Raw genomic sequence first — 19,690 nt, forward strand, 5'->3', positions numbered from 1 at the left:
TGGTATTTAAGAAGCTGCTCTAGATTTCCTTTTCGATCAGGGAGCTGTCTGTGGAACAGAGGACCAGGAGCATCAGCCTCAGGATTGCCTGGGAATTGTGACAAATGCCAGTTCTCAGGACCCACCTTGGACCTAATGAATCAGCATCTCTGAGGGTGGGGCCCAGATGTGTGCTTTAACTAGCCCTCCAGGTGATTCTGCTGGGTGCTCAAGTTGGGGAACCACAAGGCTAGAAGTTCTTTGTAACAAAGGGATTGATTTATATATTGATCTCGTGTATTGGGCTTTCCTGGTGGCTCAACTGGTAAAGAATTTGCCTGCAATGCAGGAGATGCAGATTTGATCCCTGGGTCAGGATCCAGGATCCTCTGGAGATAGGAATGGCAACCCACTAACTACAGTATCCTTGCCTGGAGAATCCCATGGACAGAGGAGACTGGAGGGATACAGTCCCTGGGCTCACAAAGAGTCGGACACACCCAAGTGACTAACCAAGCATCTGATGTATCACAGTTTGAGCCACCAGAGAAGCCCGATGATGAAGTAGCAACAATCAAAATCACACCCTGAGAATTCCCTGCCTATCCAGTGGTTAGGACTTCTATCAGGGTCCTAAGCTGCAGAGGCAGTGAAACAAACAAACCACAAGAAGGGAAACAAACAAACGAAACTTATACCCAGAGTGCCTTGGCCACTGATCAATCCAAATTTGTATCAGCTTAGCTGGTGGCTGGCCAGGTATTAACCCCTTCAGTTGCTGGATTGTAGGGAGATCCAGGGTGTCCCAGGGGAGGGACTGGGGCAGCCTCAATGAGGTAGGACAGGAGCACAGAGGCTGCTTACTAGCCTACACATTCCAATAGTTTAACAACTGGTTCAGCTAGCTATTCCCGCACCTATCAACTAAGGATCAGCCTCCTGATATTGATGAAAAATGCAACAACTGCTCTTTCCAGATATCCAGGGCAATGGTAACATTCAGAAGTTGTTATTTACCAAGAAAAATATTTGCCTGGAGCTTTCACATTGAGACGGGAATAAAACCTTCAGTGATCTCTTAATTGTGTTGTGCTTAGCGGCTCAGTCGTGTCCAACTCTTTGTGACCCCATGGACTGTAGCCCGCCTGGTTCCTCTGTCCATGGAGATTCTCCAGGCAAGACTACTGGAGTAGGTTGCCATGCCCTCCTCCAGGGGATCTTCCCAACCCAGGTCTCCCGCATAGCAGGCAGATTCTTTACCGTCTGAGCCACCAGGGAAGCCTGATCCCTTTCCCAGAAGGAAGCAAAACTCGGCTAGGTCCCTAGGCTGATGGCTAGTCTATGGGACAGAGCAGGAAGGAGCTGTGCTACTTGAAGGGCGCTTGGCACTGGCTCAAGGTTATGGGGCCAGAGTCACAGTGGCGGGTCGTATGAACAGTACAGAGCTCAGAGAGTGGGGAGGAAAAGAAAGGCAAGAGGCCAAGGAGTCACGGAAAGACCAAGACAGAAAAATTTCAAGCATCTCCTAACCACCCCCACAACAAGCCTTCAGGGAAGTGAAAGAAATTGTAGGTATCAAACACTGCGCCAAAGGCGAAGTGTTCACAAAGGTGAGTTGTTTAGCATTAGGGTAATTATTAACATAACCATCATAGAGCAATTTCTGCCAGCTTGGGGCAAACGTGTGCCTCTGACTTCTGTGGGCTGTGGCTGCAGTACGTGGCTGTGAGATAATGGGACACTGTGGTAATGGTAAGGAAAAACATGTACATCATTACCCCAAACTTCCTAGATTTGGATCCTAAAAGTCCTTGGATTTTCCTTCGGGCATGGAAAGAGCTGGAACACAAGCTGAGGTCAAGGAATGCCTGTTACGTGCAGCGAGGGAGAAGTTACATGGGAGTCAGTTTAGAAAACCATCTGCTTGGATCAGCAAACGTTCTGTAAAAAAAAGAAAAGTCAGTGTGCCCTTGGGTAAACTGAGGCATAGGGGATCGCCAAGGAAAAGAACTGACTAAAACCATGCCATAGCTTCTTTCCTACTGGAAGAGGCCCTTGTTTTCCTTATTTCAGAGAGCACTGGAGTCTTCATTCACTTCTCTCATGTCCACAGGTGGCTTACAGTCCTCCCACGGTTCCCAAAGCTTCTTGTAAAATCTATAGTTACTTGTATGTTTCTGATTGCTTTCTTATTAAAAAAAAATTTCAAAACACTGAGAACAGGAAACTAGAAAAATAATTAACAGAGGTTTTATTTCCAAGATCATATTACCACCGTTGTTTATATTTTGATGTGTCACACACACACACACACACACAATTTAGTTTAATCAAATCACCATTTTATTACTTTATACTTTTGCATTCTGCTCTCTCCCTTAATGTTACGCTAGGGACATTTCCTGATGATCGAATGAACTCAGACTGCATAACTGGCAATTGTTGCATACCATTCTATCCTTCGGGTGCATTGTGGGTTTTTTGGTTTGTTTGTTTTTTAATTTACTTTGGAGTATACTTGCTTTACAATGTTGCGCTACTTTCTGTTGTATCTTCACTGACTTTTTCTTACGTTTTTTACAAACTCACAGTCACAAAGCATCACATAAACCTGTGATGAGTGTCTTTCCAATAAGTAATTGTGGAAACTCTTATTTTCTGAGAGTAACTTCCTAGGAATGTACTATTTTAAGGAACCTTGATGTGTTATGCAAAACTTCCTTCTTGAGTGCTTGTGCCAGTTTACGTACACCACCAAGTCCATGAATTTGCTCATCTCACCATTTTTTAATTATTAGTATGGATTTTTATGACTTTACTTTTTGGGAAACTGATCGGCAAGATGTTATAGCATTATAGTTTAAAGTTGTATTTCCTTGATTACTAATGTGGTTGAACATATTTCTATTTTTTATATGAAATCATTCAGTATTTAATTTTTTATTAGGATGTCTGATTTGTAATTTGTGAGTGTCTCTTTATGTTTTAGATTTTTTGGTAATTAATACTTTTTTTAGGCACAGAAGTTAAATTTTTAGTCAAATCTGTTGATCATGTATCTTGCCATTTCTCCACCGACTGTATACTAGGAAAGATACCTTCCTTTTGTGGTTATTAGTGAATACTCATAATTTTCCTGATAACAAAGTAATTTTAGTTTTTAAACTATTTTTTGGCAATGATTAAAACACTTATTATAAAAACCTAGGACAATCATAATACATAAAGGACAAAGGATGTACCCATCCTTCAACAAATAGAATATCACATATACTCCTCCCCCACTGTGCCCATGTACACTTTACTTTATAATACTTTCACCATTTCTTTTGTTGCTGAGGAACAGATGAGGATATATTTACATTTTCCTTGATCCGATTTAGGGAATGTCAATCTTTCTCCGTCGCTATATGATGTTTCCTATATAACCTATTGAGATAACATCTGACAGGGCATGTTTAAGCATTTCTATTTTTCTACCACTGCTTTATGTATTTATTCTTGTACCAGACCCACATGTGTTTATCACACATTTAATTAAAATATAAAAACTCATATTACTTTTCCACTGCAAACTTTTCTTAGATATGAATAAAGGGGGGGTTGGGATAGATTAGGAATTTGGGATTAACAGATACACACTGCTACATATGAAATAGATACGCAACAAGGACCCAGTGTATAGAACAGGAAACCATATTAAATATCTTATAATAACCTACGATGACAAAGAATCTGAAAAAGAATATATATGTGTGTGTGTGTATATCAATGAATCACTTTGCTGTTCACTCGAAGCTAACACAATATTGTAAATCAACTACTGTAAATCAATAAGAGAAAGAAAAAGAAATGAAAAAGAGGTCTGGAAAAAAATCTGTCCTGTTAAGTTATATAAAAAAAATAACTCCTTAAAAAACTAGAAATAGAACTACCATATGATCCAGCAATCCTACTCCTGGGAATACATATAGAGGAAACTATAAGGAAGAGATACATCCACATCAATGCTCTCTGCAGCACTATTTACAATAGCCAAAACATGGAAGTAACTTAAATGTCCATCAACAGAAAGTGGATAAAGAAGAATAAAAAAGACACGGCATATTTATACAAGGACTATGATTCAGCCATAAAAAGAATGAAATAATGTTATCTGCAGCAACACCAATAGACCTAGACATTATCATACTAGGTGAAATAAGTCAAAGATAAATATAATATATTATTGCTTATATGTGCAATCTAAAGAAAAATGATACAAATGATCTTATATACAAAACAGAAACAGACCCACAAACATAACAAATCTACATTTATAAAAGGGGAAAGAGGTGGGGGAGGGATAAATTAGGAGTTTGAGATTAACATAAACATGCTACCACATATAAAATAGATAACCAACAAGGACCTACTGTCAAACAGAGGGAACTGTATTCAATGTCTTATAATAACGTATAATAGAAAAGAATCCTCAAAAAATATGTATAACTGAATTATTCTGCTGTTACCTGAAATTAATACAACATTGTAATCAGCTATATGCCATTAAATAAAAAGAAAGCAACAAAAAGCTTTTGCACATGAAGGACAATACAGTGTTAATACATGAAGTGGAAATGTGAGTTGTATAAAGGTTGAATGTTTGAACACTGTATGCCTCTATGTAGAGCAATTTGGAGATGACTTGTAAGAAAACTTATTGGATAGGTAGACTGTGGTCAGATTACAAAGGGACTTTATAGAGAAGAGTCTGATGTTAATTAGCAGCTAAGAAGAAACATTACAGGTTCTTGAGAAGAAACAGCGAGGGCGGAAAGGCATGCTTTAGGAAGGATTTTTATACTAATGTTATGTGGCTTCAGTGATAAAGAACCACCTTCCAGTGCAGGAGACAGGGGTTCAATCTCTGGGTCAGGAAAATCCCCTGGTGGAGGAAATGGCAACCCATTCCAGTTTTTTTGCCTGAAAAAATCCCACGGCCCCCCATGGCGGGCCACAGTCCACGGGGTCACAAAGAGTTGGAAGCGGCTGAGCATGCGTCCTATACAGTCTAGAGGCAGAGACACTGATTCAGAGAAGCATGTTGGGAATTACAGAAATTCATCTATAGTAGAATTAGAAATTTTATAAGATTGCAATGGAGCAGAAGGCAATGTATCACCCATATGTAAAATAGAAATGACGGCACTTGCTCAACAGATATTTACTGTTTCTGTATAGTCTAGGTCTATAAGGGACAAGAAAGAGAGAATGCCTCTATTACAAGCCTTATACTAGTAATACCACTGATCAAAATGGGAACATTTTCTCCTACTGTGTGGCCTACAGGAATACCCCTTTTTCATTCAACTCACCATAACTAATCCCCAAAAGACTCTGTCCTCATCATTTTTCTCTACAATAATTCCCAAGGAGAACCCAAACGTTTCTGTTTTGTTTTGTTTTTTGTCCATCAATCTGTAGATGGAGAATCCAGTTGTGATTACTGGTCGTGTGCTCTGACTTACAGGTGATCTTCGCCTCCCTCCCCTCTCCCCAGGTCCCATGTAGGACAAACTCTAATGGGGTTTTTCCACCTGCGAGGTCCCTATCATCAGTTTATGCAGGAGGAGGAAAAGGGTCAAACTACTCTCATCCTTCTTCTAGGTCTTGGAGACAAGCCCTCCAGGGTGATCTAGCCCATCTCATCAGAATATAAGGTGATGACTACTGACCTTACTTCAGTCTTCAGTCTTGAATTTTGGGCTGATTTTGGTTCTGTTTGACCATCACAAAACTAGTAGGAACCCAGAGGCTCCAGCCCTGTTCATGGTCCAAACATTCAGGAGGATTTGGGGAGCAGAGTCTCAGAGAATGGTCTTCTGGCTGACCCTGGGGAATTTTGTCACAAAAGAGCTGGACCTCTTACATAAATTTCATAATATGTTGGAAATGCGGGCAGTGCCCTTTGGCAATCGTTATGCTAGATTATTGCAACAAGGGCACTGACCTCATTGTGAGCAGATTCTTTATCATCTGAGCCATCGGGGAAGGGATTTTTATCTCCTTTCAATTCAGTCACTCAGTTATGCCCAACTCTGCGACCCCATGCACTGCAGCATGCCAGGCCTCCCTGACCTTCACCAACTCCCAGAGCTTGCTCAAACTCATGTCCATTGAGACAGTGATGCCATCCAACCATGTCATTCTCCCCTTCTGCCTTCAATCTTTCCCAGCATCAGGGTCTTCTCTAATGAGTCAGTTATTTGCATCAGGTGGCCAGAGTACTGGCGCTTCAGTTTCAGCATCAGTCATTCCAATGAATATTCAGGACTGATTTCCGTTAGGATTGACTGGTTGGATCTCCTTGCAGTCCAAGGAACTCTCAAGAGTCTTCTCCAACACCACAGCTCAAAAGCATCAATTCCTCAGTGCTCAGATTTCTTTATGGTCCAACTCTCACATCCATACATGACTACTGGAAAAACCACAGCTTTGACTATACGGACCTTTGTCGGTTAAATAATGTCTATGCTTTTCAATATGCTGTCTAGGTTGGTCAGAGCTTTATTTGAGACAAAAAAATGAATCTTCTTTGAATTTTGTGTCTGTTCCTGTGTATTTTTGTTCGAGAAGGAATGTAGGCTTTCAAGATCTTTAATAGCATGGGGAGAAGAACACATCCCCAAGTCCATGTTAAATAATTTTACTGTAAAGAAAGGATGATGATGAATGGATCCAACCAGGGAAGATCCTCAAGTGGTGAAGGCATTTAAGGGGTCAAAGATTAGGAACCTATTGCCTGACTGCGTTGAGGGTGCCAAGAATACAGTCTGGGATGTGCTTTAACCCTTTCCACACACCTTCTACTCTTTGATGTGGACAACTGATTCTTTCTTGATCTTCAATGGAATCCTATGCAAATCAAGCTCCATTTCCCAACCACACTGCTGCACCTATAAAGTCACCACATTCTGGGTGGTAACAGTGATGTCCAGGGCATTCGCATACCCTTTTATGAGAAAAAAAAAAAAACAACCCTTTTATGATCCAGAATATCTACAAAGAGGATGACAGCTATTCAATACTGCAATCTATCTGATCCTCTTAAACTGCATTTGGAGAGCATCTAAACACAGGGAAGAGGTACCTATTCCCTAGCAGTGGTGGCCAAGGTTCTATTACTTACTCTGTTGACAGTGATGATGTCACTCTGTTTAAGTTCCTCAGCCCTGTGCTTCATGTTTAAAAATCTAAAAGTAAAGAGAGTCCATGACTCTCAAGGACCTTAAGAACTCCACTGAAGTCTGTATCCCTTCCAGTAGCAATAACATTACAGAGAGTTGTGCTGTTAGCAGGACTGATTGGTTGTGATTGTGACTGCAGAAGCAGGAAAGAAGAATATAAAGCTCAAGGTCAGCACACCAAGAGAAAAGGGAAAAATGACCATATCAGCAATGGGAAGACCAGGACTTCCCTGATGGCACAGTGGATAGGAATCCGCCTGCAAGTGGAGGCGACATGGGTTAGACCCCTGATCCATGTCGCGGAGCAGCTAAGCCTGTGAGCTGCAACCACTGAAGCCTGCACACCTAGAGCCTGTGCTCTGCAACGAGAAGCCATTGCAATGAGAAAACCATGCACCTCAACAAAGAGTAGCCCCAACAACTAGAGAAATCCCATGTAAGGAAGCAAGGAAGACCCAGTGCAACAACAACAACAAAAAAAAGGAAGACTAACTGTTCCTCTTCAGGGTGGAGGGGTGTAGTCCAGATACTGCTGCCAAATGGGCAAGCCCTCCAGTGCATGCTAATGTGAATCACCCAGGAACTTGATGACAAGGAAGATACTGGGCGGAGAAGGTACTTCAAGTACGTGAAAGGCAATGACTATTATAAGTGGCATCTTAAGTGGAAAGAAGGTGGATTTAGCCAACTCCTTTTTCCCATAGCTTCCACTTAGCTGTAAGAAAAACTGACAGAATTGAGGGCCAGGGTAGATGCGGGTCAGGGTCTAGAGAGATCTTCCACAATGATTCATACAAACAATGATGCTTAGGAAAAAGCCTTTCTCAAATTAAAGTTCAGAGTTTCAAAGAACTTACATGTTTTTCTCCTATCTTGATGCTTACTTTTTTTTTTTTTTAATTAGAAATAGCAGGGTTTAGAGAACACAGATTCAGTATGGCTTTGCACAGACCCAGGAAATATCTCTAGAGCTCTAAGCTTGTAAGTTTCCATATGTCAAATGTTATATTGATACAATGCCAGGAACTGAAGATGTCATTTGATCACTTCTTATAGAGTCTAAGTTACAATGATGGCAAGGTATACTCTTAAATTGCCAACCACACAATGCCATTTTAAGAGGTATTCCTAGTTCCAAGATGTTAAAAAACATGCATTTAGGATGAATGAAGCATGTTTAAAATCCTGTTATTTCTATTTAACTGCTACCCTAGCACTGTTATACTCTCTAGGGATGTGGTGAGGCAACTCTGGGCAAGAGTTTATTAATTCTCAGGGCCTTATTGTGATACCTGGGTCAGAATCCTATACACCAAGACAGGAGAACTAAGTGGTGAGGGTCATGGTAGTGTGTTGGTAGGAGGGGTGCTGGATAGTAACAGGAAAACTGATAGCCTTGGCAAACTAATAGCATGGCACGACAGACCAAGGATAAGAGTGCTTTTCAACTCTACTTCCCAATGCTGACAGTGCTCTTATCTCAATATTGTCCTTTCTTTTTTTTAAAAAAAAGTATTTCATTAAAGTATAGTTGGTTTACAATGTTAATTTCTGCTGTCCAGCAAAATGATTGAGTTACACACACACACACAAATACTGTCCCTTCTTTAGTGGAAGAGGTTTGGAGTCATCCAGGCATCAAATCTGTAAGATCCACAAAATGTCTTATTTACTCAGCTAGAGCATCAGCAATTGTGCATTGGGACTAATTTGCCTGCAATTTCCACTGAAGGGCTTGGCTTTCAGTATTGTGTCCAGGTTTCCTATAGTCTAGCCCAGCTGCTCAGACTGAATATGAGGTTAGGAGATAAAAGAACCTAGATTACCGACCCACTGACTCTTAGCATAGTAGTGAAACTCACAAGGAAATGTACTTGATTGACAAAGATGGACTGACTCAGTAAATTCTGTGAGTATCTACTTATTTGTGAGACTTGATCTTCACAACAATTGGAGCAGGTCTTTTATTATGCAGATGAGGACAGAGAGGCACGTTGTTCAAGTCACACTTCTTACAACGGAGGAGACTAGCACTTGAATGTGGTTGATTAAATTCCAGAGCTTGTACTTTTAATCAACTGCACCTGGTAGCTCAGCTGGTAAAGAATCTGCCTGCAATGCAGGAGACCCAGGTTAGATTCCTGGAAAGATCCCCTGGAGAAGGGAATGGCTACCCACTCCAATACTCTGGCCTGGAGAATTCATGGACTGTATAGTTCATAGGGTCACAAAGAGTCGGACACGACTGAGTGACCCTTCACTTCACCCATAAATAAGAACTCAATCTAGCCATTAAGGAGATTCAGACATAAATCAGCCATGATAGAATGACAAAAGTGCTTTAATCGGCATACGTATGGAATGCTATGGAGCCCAGGGAATGAAGCAACTAAGTTTATGTATCTTATATATTAATATGCAAACTAAGCATGAGAAAGAGTCAGTTATCTTTTTTTTTTTTTTAAGAAGGGATACACAACTATTGAGCCTGCAAGCTGCAACTACTGAAGTCTGAGCACCTTCGAGACCATGCTTTGCAACAAGACAAGCCACAGCAATGAGAAGCCCTTGCACTGCAACTAGAGAGTAACCCCCTCTCACCACAGCTAGAGAAAGCCTGCACGCAGCAACAAAGACCGTGCACATCCAAAACTAAATAAATATTTTTAAAGAATAAAAGAAGGAACACATCTTGCTGCAGCTGCTAAGTCGCTTCAGTCATGTCCAACCCTTAGCAACCCCATGGACTGCAGCCTACCAGGCTCCTCCGTCCATGGGATTTTCCAGGCAAGAGGACTGGAGTGGGTTGCCATTGCCTTCTCCTGGAACACATCTTATTGTTTCATTCAGCTTATGGGTTTCCAAGTACCATGCATCTGCTTGTTTGTGGCTCAAATCACAATGCTTTTACTCCCAGACTCCTGAATATTAAACCTGAGATTCATCGGATACTAGCCAATAAATGCTATGTAAACATGTTTTTCTTGATTGTGGAAAATTTCAAACACTCACAAAAGTAGAGAAGAGAGAATAATGAACTTCAAGTATCTCTAACCCAACTTCAACTATTATCAACACTCTGCTGTTCTTGCTTTAGCTATACCTATCTTTCCTCTCCCACCTCCCCCACCCCAACCTGTTTTTTTCTGGAGCATTTGAAAGCAAATCCAAGCATGCACATAATTTATTAGTAGATATTTTGGTGTGACTATCTAAACTACCAAGGCTTAAAAAATAATCAAAATGCCATTATGCCAACCAGTGAAATTGACAATAATTCCAAATATCCATCTAATACCCAGTCTATGTCTAATTTTTCCTGATTAATAAACATGCTTTTTATCAGAAGGACTTTTGTCACTATCAAATGTCTTTCCAAACCTCTTCAGGGCACCAGCTGTTCAGGATGCTGGACCTTTCTCAGCATCCTCTGAATCAATCCAGCTATCACCATTTTCACCTTTCAGATTTCTTCTTTGACTTTGGAAAGGCAAATTATGAAAAAGGATTGAGAAACTGGGTTGTCTGCCTCTGAGGAAAAATTATACACCACACATATTATCTAAAATATCATGCTATATTTTTATGATACTATATCCCAGGCTCCCCCTAAACACTTTTTTGTTATCTTGTATGAAAGCTTTTCTTCCCCAGTGGTCTTTACTATTTCATTCTTTCCTTAGCATCTATTCTATGGCAAATATCACCAAGGATAAATCGATAAATAAGACATAATTTCTGCCTTCATGGAGGGAGGCAGGCTGGCAAATGATACTATGTGCCATGGCCTAGCCTCAGAACCACAGATTGGAGAGGGCAACTATTGGTCAGGAGAAAAATAAGAAGGGTAATCTCCTCTATGAGAGAGAGAAAACGTATCAAGTTTAGGAGTAGACAGAAAAAGAGCTGAATAGACAAATTAAAGTGTTTTATGTATCAGAAGGTGAAATGAGGAGAAAACACAATGACTGATTCTGCTTCTTAGGGAGCAGGATGATGGTTACTGTGACTTGGGTAGATATGTTTTCCTTCAGCCTACTGGAGGATTAGTCAAATACTCATATAATAATACACATGAGTGGGTGGACCTTTCCGTGGACTCCTTTGATCCACTTGTTGGAGTTATCAGAGTTTGATCATCTTGACAACCTGGGCAATGAGGAATCAACTGGAACTCAGTGCCTGTTCTTTCACTTTGAGAAGACACCTTAGCACCCAAGAGTCTACTCTGTTCAAGTATACGCATACTCACACCATGCTTATAGGCTTCTGGGGGCCATCTCTGTATTTTGGGGTAGACTCAAGGTTCAAGTGTAGCAAGTTAGCCAGAGTCTTAGGACCAAGATTGTGAACTACTTTGATAGGAATAAAATGGTTTGTGGTACGCATGCACTTGTGTGTAATACCACTTCCAGATATACCTGACCTATTATTCATCCCCCTGAATCTTACATCTTTCACACCCATACCCACAAACACCCAGAGTATATTCATTCTACGCTTGAATAACAATGTTGGTTTGTCTGTTCTGCTAACTGGCAATGTTGACGAGAACTGAGAATGGGACGGAGGCAGGAGAGTTTAGAACAAGGACAACAGTATCTGAAGGCTCAAAAACAAATGCTGTTGCTGATACTGGGGTTGGGGGAGAACTAGGAATAAAGAAAAGTGACACAGAAAAAGGAAATGTCTGTGTAAAGGCTTCAAGATGAGCCCATGGATATTCAGAGGACCGAAAGCCATTCGTCATGATAGCTTTTCAATGATGCAGCCATGACTTATGGAACATTTTGAGCTGTCCTTTAAACACAGCCTGGAGTTATTTGGTGGGACTCCTACGAAAACCAAGGTTGCTTTGTGATTAGGAACATTTTCTTTCGCACACCTCAGAAACACAGGCTGTAATAATAAGTACCATAGTTATAAGGGTTCCTGAAGGTTGAGAATGCGCTGTGACTGGTTACTCTGAACCTTAGTCTTCAGGTGTCAGGCAATACTTTCTAGATCTTGTAGACACTGCTTCACTGCCTCAGTTTTCTTAAATGTAAAGAGGGAGCTTTGCAGAATTAGCTGAAATGGGGTGGGGACAGCCTAAAAAGCATGAGGGATGCAGTTATGTATCCAGCCACTGCTAAATGCCAGGCACCCATGTGACCTGCCGTTCTCACAACTTTATGAGACAATGAAGAAGAAAATACAGTTGAAATTACAAAGCAGAATACAAACTCTAAGGTGTGCAAAAAAAAGTTTGGAAACATTTCCCTTTTGACTATACATTTCATAGACTCTCAGTAAAGGATTCAGCTTTCTTTGAAGAAAGTGGCATAACTGAGAAATGCACACAAGTGGTTTTTGCTACTTCTTTGTGATCCTCATCTTACTCCGTTCTTTCAGGTTTTTCTAGTTTCTCGGTTAGTGTTAATTACCCTTGCTGACCGAATACACTTTAACTTGGAGGAGCACAAACGAGCTTGAACACTGCTGGGAAAGTAAAAGATACAGTGGATGTAATGAAAGCAAGAACTTTAATGATTCAGAAGGGCGAGGATCAGGTGTGTAATTAGACAGGTCCGGGCTCATGTGGGTGGAGCAAACACACTTCAGAGTGGTTTCTATGAGGAGTGGGTGTGATCAGCATTTTCTCCGAAGAGAAGGAAACAGCGGTCTGTACTGTAATGTTTACAGACATCCCAACAGCCTCAGCCTGTGTGTGTCTCTTTTAAGTATTTTGGCTGTGTGCACAAAATTTAACAGCCCAGAAATTTCCACTGAGGATCATATATTTTAAGTGACTTTGCCTGCTGATTACTGTGGCTAGAAGAGGTAGCTGTAGTACCAGCTTAAGACATGTGGCCCTTACAATATGTTTGCAGCTTCTTTATTATTGTCAAAACAGTGCATTTCTTTCAGGCGCTATGCAATGCTACACTGACCCAGGTGACCTTGAAGAGCTGATTGATAAGATAATTAGCGGGGGTGGGGGGAGGAGTGAAAGTCTGAAGTTACTGTCACTGTTTTAAGGTCAGAGTTAGGACAGAATCATGAGTAATTAAGTATAATTCCTCCTAACAAAAAAGCAATGCTGTTGCTATGTTGGTTGTTAAGGAAGTACAATTCTGATGTAACTTGGCTGGTAAATTTCAGGTATTGTAAGTGTCTGTCTCTTTTGTTCCCTGGAGCAAAAAGCACAAGCATATACTCTGTAATACACTGAGAGTTGTAATAACTGATTTAAGTTCCTTAATTTGATCATCAGCAAATATTTCCCTTTGGTGTATATATAAACAGCTCACAATTGACTGATATCTCCTCTTGGTAACAGTTTCCATTTTTATGTTAACCTACTAACCATCTTGCTCTGAACTTTTCTCTAAAGTTTCATTCTAAGGAGAGTTTAAATTATACGGAAGCATGATTTTTAAACTTATACCATACATGCCAATGCATATACCAGATTAATTAGAGAAAACAGAAAGATTGATATCATACTTTTACTTCAATTCATTTTCATGTATTTAAGTTTCTTTTGTATGAATATTAAAGTATATTTAAGAATGCAAAAGTAATACATTTTCATTGAAAATAGAAATAAAGGGAAAATTGGATGGGTGAGATAAAAATCACCATTGTTTTCTATCTTAGGGAAAACCATTATTAACAAAGTTAGTAAATTTCTATGAATATTGCATATGCATATTCTAGGCAGTTGAAAGCACATTATAAACACATTTTATATACTGTTTTCCACTGAGCACTATGCCATGATGATTTTTCCTGTTATTAAAACTCTTTGTAAATGTAATACTTAATGACTTAATAATATTTAATCTTGTGAATTCCATAACCAGTACCATGAATTCCATAACCAACTCCAGGAATTTTAGTCATATAAATTGTTGCTGATTTTTAATATTAAAAATGCTGGACTTCCCAGGTAGTCCAGGGGTAAAGAATCTGTCTGATGATGCAGGGGGCACAGATTCGATCCCTGGTCTGGGAAGATTCCACCTGCCACAGGGCAACTAAGCCCTTGCACCACAAACTGACTGAGCCTGAGCTCTGGAAACTGCAAGCCACAACTACCGAAGCCTTAGTGCCTTAGAGCCTGTGCTCCACAACAAGAGAAGCCACGGTAATGAGAAGCTTGTATACGGCAACTATGCAGAAGACCCTGCTCACCGCAATTCGAGAAAGACCAGGCATAGCACTGAAGACCTAGTACAGCCAAAAATAAATAAATAGATAAAACATTAAAAAATGCTGTGATAATTAGCTTGTGCATAAATATTTGCCTTTCGGATGGATTTCTTTTTTTTTAATGAGACTGTTTCAGGCAAGGAATTACTGTAGTAAATGTCATGCATTAAAAAAATTTGATACAAGTTGCCAATCGTTTGGAAGAAAGGTTGTTCCAGTTCATATTCCCTACAAATGTTCAAGAAAATGATTTTCTCTAACAGCCAACTGCATACTGTCATTAACACAAACACTGCCACCACCACCACCACAATCTTTGCCAAGTGGGTAGGTGAAAACTCATCTCATTTCTTTTATAATTAACGAAGTTGCTCATTTTCTACCTGTATTCCTCCTCTAGTGAGCTGCTTGCTTATCTCTCTGCCCAAAACATAGTTTTCTTATAGTTATCTGTTCAGTTCAGTAGCTCAGTTGTGTCCAACTCTTTGCGACCCCATGAATTGCAGCATGCCAGGCCTCCCTGTCCATCACCAACTCTCGGAGTTTACCCAAACCCATGTCCATTGAGTTGGTGATGCCATCCAGCCATCTCATCCTCTGTCGTCTCCTTCCCCTCCTGCCCCAAATCCTTCCCAGCATCAGGGTCTTTTCCAATGAGTCAACTCTTCACATGAGGTGGCCAAAGTATTGGAGTTTCAACTTCAACATCAGTCCTTCCAATGAAAACCCAGGATTGATCTCCTTTAGGATGGACTGGTTGGATCTCCCTGCAGTCCAAGGGACTCTCAAGAGTCTTATCCAACACTACAGTTAAAAAGCATCAATTCCTCAGTGCTCTACTTTCTTCACCGTCCAACTCTCACATCCATACATGACCACTGGAAAAACCATAGCCTTGACTAGATGGACCTTTGTTGGCAAAATAATGTCTCTGCTTTTAAATATGCTATCTAGGTTGGTCATAACTTTCCTTCCAAGGAGTAAGCATCTTTTAATTTCATGGCTGCAATCACCATCTGCAGTGATTTTGGAGCCCCCAAAAATAAAGCCTGACATCGTTTCCACTGTTTCCCCATCTATTTCCCATGAAGTGATGGGATCAATATTTTAGAGCATTATTATTTTGTCATCCATATTTCTGCTTGGTTTTACAATGCAGTTTGTGTTAAATTTCAACTTATGAGAGAAGCTTCCACATTTTTTCAGTGAAACATATTTACTGTGTGGGTCCTTTAAAATTTTACTTAAAAAAAATTTCAAGTATATACTTCTGAGGTTTTTAGCATACTATTCATAAAGTTGTGTAGCTATCACCACTATCTAATGGCAGAGAATTTCATCAGACCTGTATCTATTAGCAATTACTCTTCATTCTCTCCTCCCTCATCTTCTCTATAGATTTGCCTGTCCTGGGCATTTCATATAAAAAGAATCTGATACTACAGGGCTTTTTGTGTCTGGTTTCTTTGACTTAGCACAATATCTTCAAGGTTCCCAAGGTTAGCCTTTGTATTTTATCTCCTTTTGAACACATTTGGTTTTGCTATATACTTTGTCTTTTTTGAGAAACTACAGGAAGAACAGGTGTACTGTTCATAGTACACCTTAATCCACTGACTTTGGTTAATTTACTATTCAGCTTCTACTGCTTCTTACATCATCTTTCTAGTCTGAGTTTTAGAGATTGTTAAAAATAGAGGGACTTCCCTGGTGGTCCAGTGGCTAAGACGCCATGCTCCCAACGTAGGGGGCCTGGGTTTGATCCCTGGTCAGGGAACTACACCCAGCATGGTGCAATTAAGAGTTCACAGGACAAAACTCAAGATCCCACATGCCACAACAAAGACTGAAGATCCTGAACACCCCAGCTCAGCCAAATAAATAAATAAATATTAAAAAAAAAGATATTCAATTTTTCCGAAAGGTTTTCCTACATCTATTGAAATGATCATATAGCTTTTAGTACTTGACGTTCCTATGATGTACAGTAGGAGCAATTTTACTATAGTTGGACAAATTGTTCATTCTTGCTACAAAAAACCATATCCCATTTGACTATCATGGACTGTTGAATTTGTTTTTATCTGTTATCATTAACTGTTTTATGTTTGCCATATGGATGTTCCAAAGTTAAGAAGCAGTCTTCGAATACAGTGATAAAACACAGGTATTTAAGGCCAGCATATCTGAGTTTTAATTCAAATTACAATACGTAAAATTTTGTGACCTTGGACATTCTCCTTTTCATCCTCATTTTGCATTATTTTTGTAGATTTTTGACCATGTGAATATAGAAAATCTTATATCTTCCTCTTTTCCTCACTTATTTTTACACTACATACATTTTCCATGTTATTACATTCTTTTTGAAGGCTGGTATAATTGAGAATTGTGCTTGAGGTAGCATAGAGCTTTTTATTGGGACTTTCATCTATGTCCACATTTCACCAGTAATAATTCTGTGATGAGCTTTATTATGTTTAACACTTATGTTTTATTAGCTCAAAGCATACAAAAATACTTTTAGAGATACAGATCATAGAGCTTTCTAAAATTATTATATTGATTTACACTCTCACTGACAATATACAAAATGTCCTGTTTTACCCCATGTTTGCCAGCACTGTTTATTAACACTAAAAATAAGTCACTGCTAATCTGATATACAAAATGTTTTCTCTGTATTTGTGAGGTTAAAGTTTTTCTCACACACATGTGAATATACAGCATTTCTTTGGTGAGTTGTTTGAGTTCTGCAGTTCCATAAATTTTTTTCAGCTTATATAATAAAACCATTACAATAAAGACTACTACTTAGTATGTCATAAAAATATATCTTTCCATTTTATTAATTTTTCCCCTCTTTTTTTGGGCCAGACTGCTTGGCTTGTGGGATCTTAGTTCCCTGATCAGGGATCAAATCCAAACTCTTGGTAGTAAAAAATGCAGAGTCCATGGGCTTCCCTGGTGACTCAGTGGTAAAGAATCCGCCAGGCAATGTAGGAGACACGGGTTCGATCCCTAGTCCAGGAAGATCCCACATGCCTCAGAGCAACTAAGCCTGTGCTCCACAATGAGAAGCCACTGCAATGAGAGGCCCGAGCACCACAACTAGAGAGTAGCTCTCATCCACCGCAACTAGCGAAAAACCAGGTAGCAACAAAGACCCAGTGCAGCCTAAATAAATTTAAAAAAGCAGAATCCTAACCACTGGACCACCAAGCGATTCTCTATCTTTCCATGTTGGTTATGATTTTTTGAACGACAGCCCAAACTTCCTATTTACTTATGCTATCAAATCTATTATTCCTATCATAATTTTTCTGTAACTTGTAAACTAGATTATTTTAAATCTTTAAATTTTTTAGATAATCAATATTTAATCCCCAATCCACCTTGAATTTATTTTTATGTGGTGAGAATACAAATTAAAAGATTTTCAAATTTTTACCAACTGTCTAATGCCAGTAACTTAACTTTCTAATACAACAAAAATTTCACTGGTTGTTGATGCTTTCTTGATGACTTCTGAGTTTTTAAGTAGAATATTCAAACTTGTAGGTATACACTTTTACACTGCTGTTTTCATGTTTCTCAATCCAGAATGCACCATTTTAATTCCTACAGATTTTAATACTGGACAAACACACTTACTTCACTTTTTTTTAGAAATTGAAGAAGTCACAGTGAATATACTTAGTACTAAAGGCTTAAAAAATAACATCATTCTGTAAATTGGTACAGCCACTTTGGAAAATAGTATGGAAGTTTCTCAAAAAACTAAAAATAAAGTTGTCATATGACCCAGCAATCCCATTCTTGGGCATATACCCAGGAAAAACTACAATTCAAAAAGATACACACACGCCTACATTCACAGTAGCCTATTTACAAAATCCAAAACAGGGAAACAGCCTAAATGTCCACTGACAGATGAATGGATAAAGAAATGTGGCATGTATAAAACAGACTACTACTCAGCCATAAAAAAGAATGAAATATGCCACTGCAGCAACATGGATGGACCTAGAGATTATCACACTAAATGAAGTCAGAAAAAGAAAGATTTATGATATCACATATATGTAAAATCTAAAACATGACACAAATGAACAGACTCACAGACAGACGAGAGAACAGACTTATGGTTGCCAAGGTGAGGCAGAGTGGGGGGATGAACGGGGAGTTTGGGACCAGCAGATGCAAACTATCATATATAGAATGGATAAACAACAAGGTCTTACTGTATACCAAAGGTAACTATATTCAATATCCTGTAATAAACCAGGATGGAGAAGAGTATGAAAGATATATATATGATATATACACATAGTATATGCATATATATACAAATATAAACATACACTACATAAATATATATTGGCTTCCCAGGTGGTGCAGTGGTAAAGAATCCACGTACCAATGCAGGAGATGCAAGAGACACAGGTTCAATCCCTGGGTCAGGAGAATCTCCTGGAGAAGGAAATGGCAACTCACTTCAGTATTCTTGCCTGGAGAACTCCTTGGACAGAGGAGCCAGGTGGGTACAATCCATGGGATCACAAAGAGTTGAACATGACTGAGCATGCATATACACGTGCCTGCACATGCACGCACACACATACACATAACTAAATCGCTATGCTACGCAGCAGAAATTAACACATTATAAATCAACTATATCGCAATAAATTAAAAAAGATTTTTTTCAACTGCTTTTAATATTATTTCCCTGTGAGTCACATTTTTAGTTATGTAGAGCCTCATATCATTTGCAAACCTCACTCGTATGGTGCTTTACTTCCTTGTCCGGTCTGCATAATGCAACTAATATAACTTACTGTCACGTATAGATCTTTTAATCTATTCAAACTAACCCAATACAAATTTTACATGATAGGTTCATTTTCAGGACAGAGTTTTGCTTTCAAGTGTAGTAGCTTTCCCTAGCTTAAAATTTCTGGTACCACCTTGCTTTTTATTATTTAGATTTTGGATTTAGATAGTTTTATGATTATAAATGACAAAAATCAACATAGTTTGGAAGTTGATGGGGGCATCAATTAAATAAAAGGAATACTCATAAGCGTGGAAGACTGGTCCAGAGGGTGACTGTCGGAAGAAAGAAGGAAGAGGAGTCAATGTCTGACAGAAGAGAAGACGGTGAAGAGAACCACTCGGACAGCCAAGATCTTTACCATATGTCTTTTCACAGTGTTACACTGTGCGCTATGCCTTGTCTGGAAGCAGTTCTCCAAAGAATGAGATGAGCTGACTGCGATTTT

Source organism: Muntiacus reevesi, chromosome 10 (genome assembly GCF_963930625.1).
Source record: "Muntiacus reevesi chromosome 10, mMunRee1.1, whole genome shotgun sequence".
In the NCBI taxonomy this organism is placed as follows: domain Eukaryota; kingdom Metazoa; phylum Chordata; class Mammalia; order Artiodactyla; family Cervidae; genus Muntiacus; species Muntiacus reevesi.